Below are 10,309 nucleotides of genomic sequence, written 5' to 3' on the forward strand. Positions count from 1 at the left end.
TTCCAAAATGCGCAGTCCCGTGACAAAATTTCGCAGCCATATTCCCTGATTGGATGCCTCATAGCAAGCTACAAATTCTGCTGCCATAGTGGAGGAAGCTACTAGTGTTTGTTTGACACTTTTCCATGATATAGCTCCTCCTGCTAACATATAAATGTAGCCTGATGTAGACTTCCTGCTATCTTGGCATCCAGCAAAATCAGAGTCCGAATACCCAATGACCTCTAATTTCTCTGATTTTCTGTATGTGAGCATGTAATCTTTTGTTTTCTGAAGATACCTCATAACCCTTTTGACTGCTATCCAATGATCCATACCAGGGTTGCTTAAGTATCTGCCTAACATCCCAACAATGTACGCAATATCCGGACGCGTACATACCTGAGCATACATTAGACTTCCTACAGCCGAAGCATAAGGAATCTTCTGCATTTCCTGAATTTCAAGGTTACCTTTAGGGCACTGATTGAGACTAAACTTGTCTCCTTTAGCAACAGGGGTGTCACCTGGTCTGCAATCTTGCATGCCAAACCTTTTAAGTACCTTATCGATATAGCTCTTTTGTGATAATCCAAGAATACCCCGAGAGCGATCTCGATGTATCTGGATCCCTAATATAAAAGAGGCGTCCCCAAGATCTTTCATCTCAAAATTCTTTGATAGAAATCTCTTGGTTTCGTGCAACATGCCTATATCATTAGTGGCAAGCAAGATGTCATCCACATACAGAACCAGAAAAATATACTTACTCCCACTGAACTTGTGATATACACAGTCATCAACAATGTTCATCTCAAAACCGAACGAGATAACTATTTGTTGAAACTTATGATACCATTGACGAGGAGCTTGCTTGAGTCCATAGATGGATTTCCTTAATTTGCAAACCATATTCTTTGGGTCTCCTGACACAAAGTTTTCTGGTTGCACCATATAAATCATCTCATCAATGTCTCCATTGAGAAATGCAGTCTTAACATCCATCTGATGTAACTCAAGATCATAATGAGCAACAAGTGCCATGATTATTCTGAAAGAGTCTTTCGATGAAACCGGAGAGAAAGTCTCTGTATAATCAATGCCTTCCTTTTGAGTATAGCCTTTAGCCACAAGACGCGCCTTATACCTCTCCACATTACCGTTTGCATCCCGCTTGGTTTTAAAAATCCATTTACAACCAATTGGTTTTGCACCTTCTGGCAATGGGACAAGTTCCCAAACCTTATTGTCTTGCATAGACTTATACTCTTCATTCATGGCATCAATCCACTGTTGAGAGTTAGAACTTTTCATGGCCTGAGAGAAGTTGATTGGATCATCTTCTAACATTCCACTACTTTCCTCATGTTCTTGGAGAAATACAATATAATCATCCGGAATAGCATTTCTCCTTTCTCTCGTGGATCTCCTTAATGGCACTGGTTCTTGAGGTTGTTGAGTTTGTTCTTCTGGAACAGGGAGTTGTTCAACATTATCATCTTGAGGTTCCGGATTTACTTCTTGAGCAACAACAGGTATAGGAACCTGAATATTGTCAAAAGTAACTGTATGGATTGGATCTGAAGCCAATTCCTCCTCAAAACTAATGTCTCTAACCTTATTTCTCCCCCCAAACTCAACATCCTCAAAGAATGTTGCTGTTCCCGTCTCAAAAATATTCCTTATAGTGGGATCATAAAACTTATAGCCCCTAGAGCGATCAGGGTACCCAATAAAGTAGCTGCTAACTGTTTTGGAGTCCAATTTCTTTTCATTTGGCCTATAAGGCCTTGCCTCAGCTGGACATCCCCAAATATGTAAATGCTTTAAACTGGGCTTTCGACCAGTCCAAAGCTCATAAGGTGTTTTAGCAACTGCTTTACTTGGTACTCTATTCAGAATGTAAGCTGCTGTCTTAAGTGCTTCTCCCCAGAGTGACTCTGGTAAAGAAGAATGAGCAATCATACTTCTTACCATATCCTTAAGAGTCCTGTTTCGTCTTTCAGCTACACCATTCATGCTAGGTGAACCCGGCATAGTGTACTGTGGGACGATACCGCATTCCTCTAGGTATCTAGCAAATGGTCCTGGACGTTGTTCACCTGAACCATCATATCTACCGTAGTACTCACCACCACGATCAGATCTGACGGTTTTAATTCTTCTGTTGAGTTGATTCTCAACTTCAGCTTTATAGGCTTTGAACATGTCCAGAGACTCCTGGTCCATTCTGGCTCATTCTGGTCCATTCTGGCTCATTCTGGTCCATTCTGGCTCATTCTGGTCCATTCTGGCTCATTCTGGTCCATTCTGGCTCATTCTGGTCCATTCTGGCTCATTCTGGTCCATTCTGGCTCATTCTGGTCCATTCTGGCTCATTCTGGTCCATTCTGGCTCATTCTGATCTGATCTGGTCTAGCCAGGTTCAATCTGGTTCAATTTGGCTCATTCTGGCTCAGTTTGGCTCAATCTGGCTCAACCTGGTCCAATCTGGCTAGGTCTGGTTCAGCCCAGTCTGGTCTGGTTCAGCCCAATCTGGTTCAAGGCTATAAGAGGGGTCTTTTTTTTCTTTTCTTTTTCTTTTCTTTTTCCTCTCTAGGGCCGGCCGAACTTTCCCCTCCCCTCTCTTGATTTCTCTTCCCTCAAGCTTCCATTCGCCTTGAAACCTTGATAGTTATCCTAGATCTAGGGTTCCTTTGGATCTTGGACTGAAAAATCACTCAAAAACTCCATATTTGGAATTTCTCTCAGGCCCCTCGAGCGCGTGGTTCAAGTTTCCTTAAAGATCACATTTTTTATTGGATCTCGAGCTTTTCTTCAGGTAAATCTTCCACAATCTTGGCTTATTTGATGCTTAATCCAATTTATGGATTTGTTGGATCATATGTAAGGGTTGAGGGTGTGATTTGACACCTCGAGCTAATCTTTCAGGGGGTAAAAATTGCAATTTTGAGGGGTTTTTATGCAAAATTTAGGGGCTGAAATTATTTTTTGAATTTAACCCTTCGAGTTATTTTGCAGGTCATCATGTCCCGTGCCCCGAGAGGTCGCTCCCCTGCTGCGTTGGTTGATGGCGCGCCTCCTTCTTATGCTGGTGAGCCACTTTTTACAAATTAGCCCCTCTTTTTTTCTGAATATTTGTAAATTGATCCTTTTACCCCCACGTTGCTCTCCTTGGTGAGGCGATCGGGAAGAGCCTTGATTCTCCTTGGTGAGGATTGACGCTTAGAGATTTTACAAATTAACCCTCTTTTTTCTAAAAATTTGCATTTTACAAATTAACCCTCTTTTTCCTGAAAATTTACAAATTGGTCCTTTTAACCCCACGTTGTTCTCCTTGGTGAGGCAACCGGGAAAAGCCTTGATTCTCCTTGGTGAGGATCGACGCTTCAAAGATATGTTTTGCTTGGTCAAAACACTATCTCATAATAAATAAAGGGGGCGTTTTGTCGCTGCGTTGTGCCTTATAAGGCAGGGATATATTGTCGATATACCCTATCTTATGAAGGCGCAACGTGGCCAAAACGTCACACCCTTTATAAGGCAATGATTCTATCTTACCCCTTCATAAGATGAGTTCAATTTCCTTTGTTCATTTCCAGTGGAGTACCCTTCTGGAGCGTTCTCCTCTCACGCAGTGTACGGGCGTCGTGGCGAGTATTATTCGACCTCCGACGATGTTTCCCCTATCCCAGTCACTCCTCAGTTCGTTTTGGGCACATCGACTGAGGTTGCCCAGGCGGTGAAGGAAGGTGGGCACCGAGCTCTTCGACAGTTGATGACCGATGCACCTCTTGTGAAGGATGCCAGTTCCATTCAGCCTCTTCAGAAGAGCAATTTCTTATTTGGCGACTCTGTCGAAGACCCGGATGTTGTGTTTATTGAGGCTGAGCAGTGGCTTCATAAAACCGGTAGTGGCTTCATATATTTGCCGAAGATTCCTCGGCATCGTTCATTGACTGAGCTCAGGCGTCAGGCCGTGACACTCTTTGGATCGATTCATTATTCACATGTAAACCTTATAATTGTCACACGCTTATCATCGCAGATGTGTATACAGTCTAAATAAATATTAACCTTCCTTTGGGCCGATTAAATATTTACACGAAAGCATACACACAAACATCTCACATTCCTCATGAACAATCTACACAAGAGAGGTTACTTTGGCAACTTCTTGTTTCAATTAATCAATTGGAGTGAGAGACAACCTTAATACCTTAGTGTCATAATATTTGAATTAAATAATTGATTAAAAACCGAATTAGATTTAAATTAAAAAATTTTAATTTAAATCAACTGAATTTCCAAAAATTTAATTGGGGTCTCACAGCTTAATTAGGGCCCATAACTTAATTGAATAAATTAAGTATACCAAAGTGGACCCATGAAAAGCCGAGGCTTAACCATAATGAACACGAAGTTCCCTTAACTTCGAACGCGAGGTTCGACTGTATTGAGTACGAGACTCACTTAAGCACGAACGCGAGGTTCGTCTGAAAATGAACGAACGCGAGGTTCGTTTGATAAAATAACGCGAGGTTCAACTTGGGAACGAACGCGAGGTTCGTTTAATGAACGCGTGGTTCAACTGAAGTACGAACGCGAGGTTCGTCTGAAGTACGAACGCGAGGTTCGTCTGAAGTTCGAACGCGAGGCTCGACTGAAGCACGAACGCGAGGTTCGTCTGAAGTACGAACGCGAGGCTCGACTGAAGTACGAACGCGAGGTTCGTCTGAAGTACGAACGCGAGGTTCGTCTGAAGTACGAACGCGAGGTTCGTCTGAAGTACGAACGCGAGGTTCGTCTGAAGTACGAACGCGAGGTTCGTCTGAAGTACGAACGCGAGGTTCGTCTGAAGAACGAACGCGAGGTTCGTTAAAAAAATTGAGCTTGACGCTCACCTGAGTTGAACGCGAGGTTCACCTTAGAACGAACGCGAGGTTCGTTAAAATTGAGCTTGACGCTCACCTGAGTTGAACGCGAGGTTCACCTTAGAACGAACGCGAGGTTCGTTGAGCGCGAAGCTCGGTTAAAATTGAACGAACGCGAGGTTCGTTTGAGGTAACCACCTCCTTGATTTTCGCCATGAACCCTTAGGGTTTCAAACTGAAACCGCCGCCGTCAAACACAAAAAACCTTTGATTTTTATTTTCAAAACAGATCCAGAATTGGAAAAAATTGAAGGAAAAATCAAAGAAAAATCCAAAAAATTCCCAAAAGTTACTGTTCATCCGAAAAATACTTTACGTTACTGTTCATCCGAACAAAAAAAATTACTGTTCATCCGAACCCAAAAAATTTACTGTTCATCCGAACCCAAAAATTTACTGTTCATCCGAACCCAAAAATTGAATCTTTAACCAGAGATTTAAGATCAAAAAACCCAATAAAACTTAAATCCCTAAGAATTAATCAAGGTGGCTCTGATACCACTTGTTAGATCTACATCATAAACTTGAGATCTAAAACCATATAGCCATGATTAATTCAAAGAGATTAACAATGATCTAAAAGAGCGGAAGCTTATACCTGAATCCATGGATGAAAACTTGATTTGGGTTTTTTGATGATCTTCTAACCTTAGGGTTTCTCCAAATCCGAATTTCTCTAGCTAGATGGGGGTGTAGAGAATTAGAGAATGTAACCCTAGATTAGGGACCATAACCCCTTATTTATAGATGTTGTACTTTTGTAATTTAGCCCCTCAATAAATTACAATTACAACCTGGTATCTGCACATATAACCCCATGACTTATTTAAATACCAAATTAACCCAACTTAATTGATCACTTCAGTGGGTTATCCTGAAAGATAGCAATACACATTGATTAATCATATGTGCCCACAAATAGATTTATTAGATTAAATCCAACAAAAATATATATGTATGAGTCTGATGTATTGAAGTACGAATAATTGATAAAGAGTAAATGTACGTTCTGTGTGCTAGGTGTCAATTAGTAATTTTTATTGTTTTAGATTTAATGCATGTTAATAATATACTTGGAAATTTTTGATGTTAAAAGATGTGGATCTTAAATAAGAACTACAAGTATATATTGTCGCGACTTAGTGGAACAGAGTAATAGTCTTAGAATTATACACTAATCATCTACATTTCTTCAATTACTCCAGACAAATGCACCCAAAAAAAATTCCGAACAATAAACAACAGTAAACGTATAACAAGTAGAAAATCTCGTTTATTCCTTAACAATCTCAAAACTCTTATTAATCCATCCATGATTTCAATCAAAACCAGCTAATTAATTTAATTTCTACAGGGTACGGAATTCAAAACCCGCGCCCAAAACCAAAGCGGGGATCAGGTCACCCGAACTGGAACTGGCCGTCCATCATCCTCAGAGGATTCACAGCCATCGAAGCATTGTTCGCGGAAGCTCCGCCGCCTCTCATCAGCTCGCCGAGCCTCCTCTCACCCTGCGCCCTGACCCCTCTCAGCGCCTCCTCGGCTACCTTCAGCTCCCTCGAGCCAAGCCCCTGGTCAATATCATCGACGAGCTTGGCGTAGGGGTTTCTCTCGGCAGCCTCCCTCACCCGAGCCCCCATCTCAGCCTTCCTAGCATTGGCTAAGTCGAGCCTCCTGGAGAGCTCCATGCACTGGGCATTGAGCTCGCCTATCCTGCTCGCCCGGTACGGGTTGTTCGGCTCTAATGGCATGGGGCTGCGCGTGGAGTAACGGTCAATAACCTGGTTAACCCCCGGGCTGCCGAGGGAGTAAGGGTTGCCGACGGGCGAGTTTACGATCACCACAACCTCGGCCCCGCAAAGGGTGGACAGGTCCGCCGCCTTCGTAAAAACGCTGTTCCGACGTTTAGAGAAACAGACGTGCCTCGCTTCTTCACTTGCGATCCTTTGGATCGCGATCTTCTTCCGACCGTGGCTCGCCTTCTTTTTCCTTGCTATTTTTGTTTTTGTGTTGCGGCTGAGGAGAGGAATGTTTTGGTACCGGATTAAATAGAAGGGTGTATGAGTAAAGGTCGATGTATGATGGATGAATAATTGGTAAGGATAAAATTGTGTGCTGTGTGCTGGGTGGCAATTGGTTTCCGTCAATTTATAGTTAGATCCAATGTACGCAGTTGGAAATTTGGATGTACTTCAACGAAGTATTTCTAAATTAGTTGGCGATGTGGGCAGAAAAAAGACTGAAAGTGCATCTTGTAGCGATTTAGTACTAGAATAGAGTACGATCTTTGAGATTATATACCTCGTTGTAGGTTTTTTTTTATTTTAAAACCGATGGTTTACCTTGGTTTGTTGTTAAACCCGTCAGCTTTTAAATGTACTCTTTTTGGGTTAGATTTCTCTGTTTAATCAAACATTATAAAGTCATTATCGGTTCACTTTTTTTCATATTATATTTATATTCAGTTATTTATAGTTGAAATATATCCGTTAGAAATGACAATATGAATATTTCGATTATTGCTTAGCTGCATCAATGTATATTTAGTCCATACACTGATTTTTATTTTTTATTTTTTATTTTTTATTTTCCGTTTATGATAGGAATCATCATTAATAGCTAAATATACTGTTCGAAGTGAAAACATAAATAATCCCCTAAGTCGATCAATTTTGGGAATATCGATCAACGCAGTAATTTGGACTTCGTATGGTTAATTATATTCTGAAAAGTTAATCATTATGACATAATTGTTCTTTGACCACCACCAAATTTATAATTAGTCATTGATGATAATACTTTATATATACAATATGAATTACTATTTGTAGCTGAAATATATCCGTTAGAAGTAAATATATAACCTTTCCCAAAAATGGTTAATTCAAGGAAATGACGGAATATATAACCATTCAATTAGGTGTGTCCATCCGGCCGGGCAAAACCGGAGCCCAGACCCGGACCCGGGTACCCCGGGCGAGGTCCGGACCCGGGCCCGGGCCTGACCGGGCCGGATTCCGGGCCGGATTCCGGTTTATTTTTTTTAATTCTATTTAAAATTTAAATTATACAAAAAAAAGACAAAAAATTTAATAAAAATAATAATTTTATTAATCACTTAAAATGACATAAATTACAAATAAAAAATTATAAAAATAAATTCTTTATTAATAATTAATAAATTATTTATAAATTATAAGTATAAATTTATTTTGGAATTCATCACATCATAATAGATAAGTACATCCCAAGACTCCCAACTAGGTTTTTTTTTTTAATTCTTTTCTTTTTCTTTTTGATAAAAAAAGGCTAAAAATTAGTTTAACATTATTATATTTTATATAATTATGTATTAGTATATACTTACAAATTATTACGTAACTATATATTATATATACATATATTATATGTAAATATATTGTATATATTTATAAGTTATAACTTGAGAGAGTGAGAATCACATAAGTAGTCGTTGCCCGTTGGGCCAATGGGGAAGAAGTAGCCGTTGTAATATACTATACTTATATATACTTATATACTAAGAGAGAGTATACACACACACACACACACATATTATACATATATAAGAGAGAGTATACTTACACACACACATATTATACATATATAAGAGAGAGTATACTTATATAAGAGGGAGTATACATATATAAGAGCGAGTATACTTATATATACATATATATTAAGAGAGAGAGTATATATATATACACACACATATATTATACATATATAAGAGAGTGTATAATTATATATACTTATATAAGAGAGAGTATACATATATAATAGAGAGTATACTTATATATACATATATACTAAGAGAGAGAGAGTATATATATACATACATACATACATTATACATATATAAGAGAGAGTATTCTTATATATACTTATATAAGAGAAAGTATACTTATATATACTTATACATATATATACTTATATAACAGAGAGTATACTTATATATACTTATATACTAAGAGAGAGTATATATATACACACATATAACATATTATACATATATAGAAATATATTATATATGCATATATTATATATGAGATTCATGGGTATCCTTATCGTAGGAGGGGATTTCCTCCTTGACGCCTCTAAAATCATATGATTGAGCGACATTGTGGATGATCCGCTCCTAATGTCGCTCAATCATGTGATTTTAGAGGCGTTAAGGAGGAAATCCCCTCCTATGACAAGGATACTCATTAATCTCATTATATATATACATATATAAAAATATATTATATATACATATATTATACATATTATATATATTTATATAGATGACCGGGCCCGGGCCCGTTTCGGACCCCGGACTTGGCCTGGGTTTTCGGGCCGAGGCCGGGCTGGGCCCGGGCCGGCGGGCTTTTTGGACACCCCTACATTCAATAGAGTAATGAGACCTTCATGATTTTTCAAATATTTATTTTGTTTAGTCAATTTGTAATGACCGTAAATTTTTAATACTGGTTTAAATAATTTTTTAGTATTTAAATATTAAATATGATTTTTCTAAAAGAGTATTTGTAATTTTCTCCAATTTCTCTAGAATTTTCTACGATTTAAAAATATGGTATTATATTATTTTAATAGTTTTGCTAGTTTTAAATTTAATTGTTTCGGTAAAAATTTTAAATTAATAGTTAATTATTCATTATTGTTATTATTATTTTGACCATAAATTTTAATATCTATTTGAATAAATTTTCTGGTATTTTAATTTTAATTTTTTATTTTTTAAAGGGGTATTTTTTCCTGTGTTTTTTTCCTCACCGGTATTTCACTCTGTATCTCTCTCTCCCCTATCCCACTTCCCCAATTCACTCACTAAAAGGTGGCGTTTGGTTGTTTGCAACTGGAGTTGCAATGCAAGTGTCACTTGCATGCAACTGAGATGTTGCAACTCTTCTTACATGCAACTACAGTTGCAATTGTTTGGTTTAAAATTTAAATTTTGCAACTTATAGTTGCAGCTGTTTGATTATGCTTATAACTTAACATATGCAACTCATAAAATATTTTTAAAAAATATTTTTTTAAAAATAATATATTTTAAAAAATAATATATTTTTAAAAAATAATATATTTTAAAAAAATAATATATTTTTAAAAAATAAATATTTTTAAAAAAATAATATATTTTTTAAAAGTTAATATAATATTTTTAAAAATAATATAATATATCATTTAAAATATATATTATTTTTAGAAAATTATATTATTTTAAAAATACATTATTCAAAAAACATATTACTTTAAAAATATATTGTTCAAAAAATATATTATTTTAAATATATATTATTTTTAGAAAATTATATTATTTTAAATATATTATTCAATAAAATTATATTATTTTAAATATATATTATTAAAAA

This window comes from Asparagus officinalis, chromosome 3 (assembly GCF_001876935.1).
Source record: "Asparagus officinalis chromosome 3, Aspof.V1, whole genome shotgun sequence".
NCBI classification, from domain to species: domain Eukaryota; kingdom Viridiplantae; phylum Streptophyta; class Magnoliopsida; order Asparagales; family Asparagaceae; genus Asparagus; species Asparagus officinalis.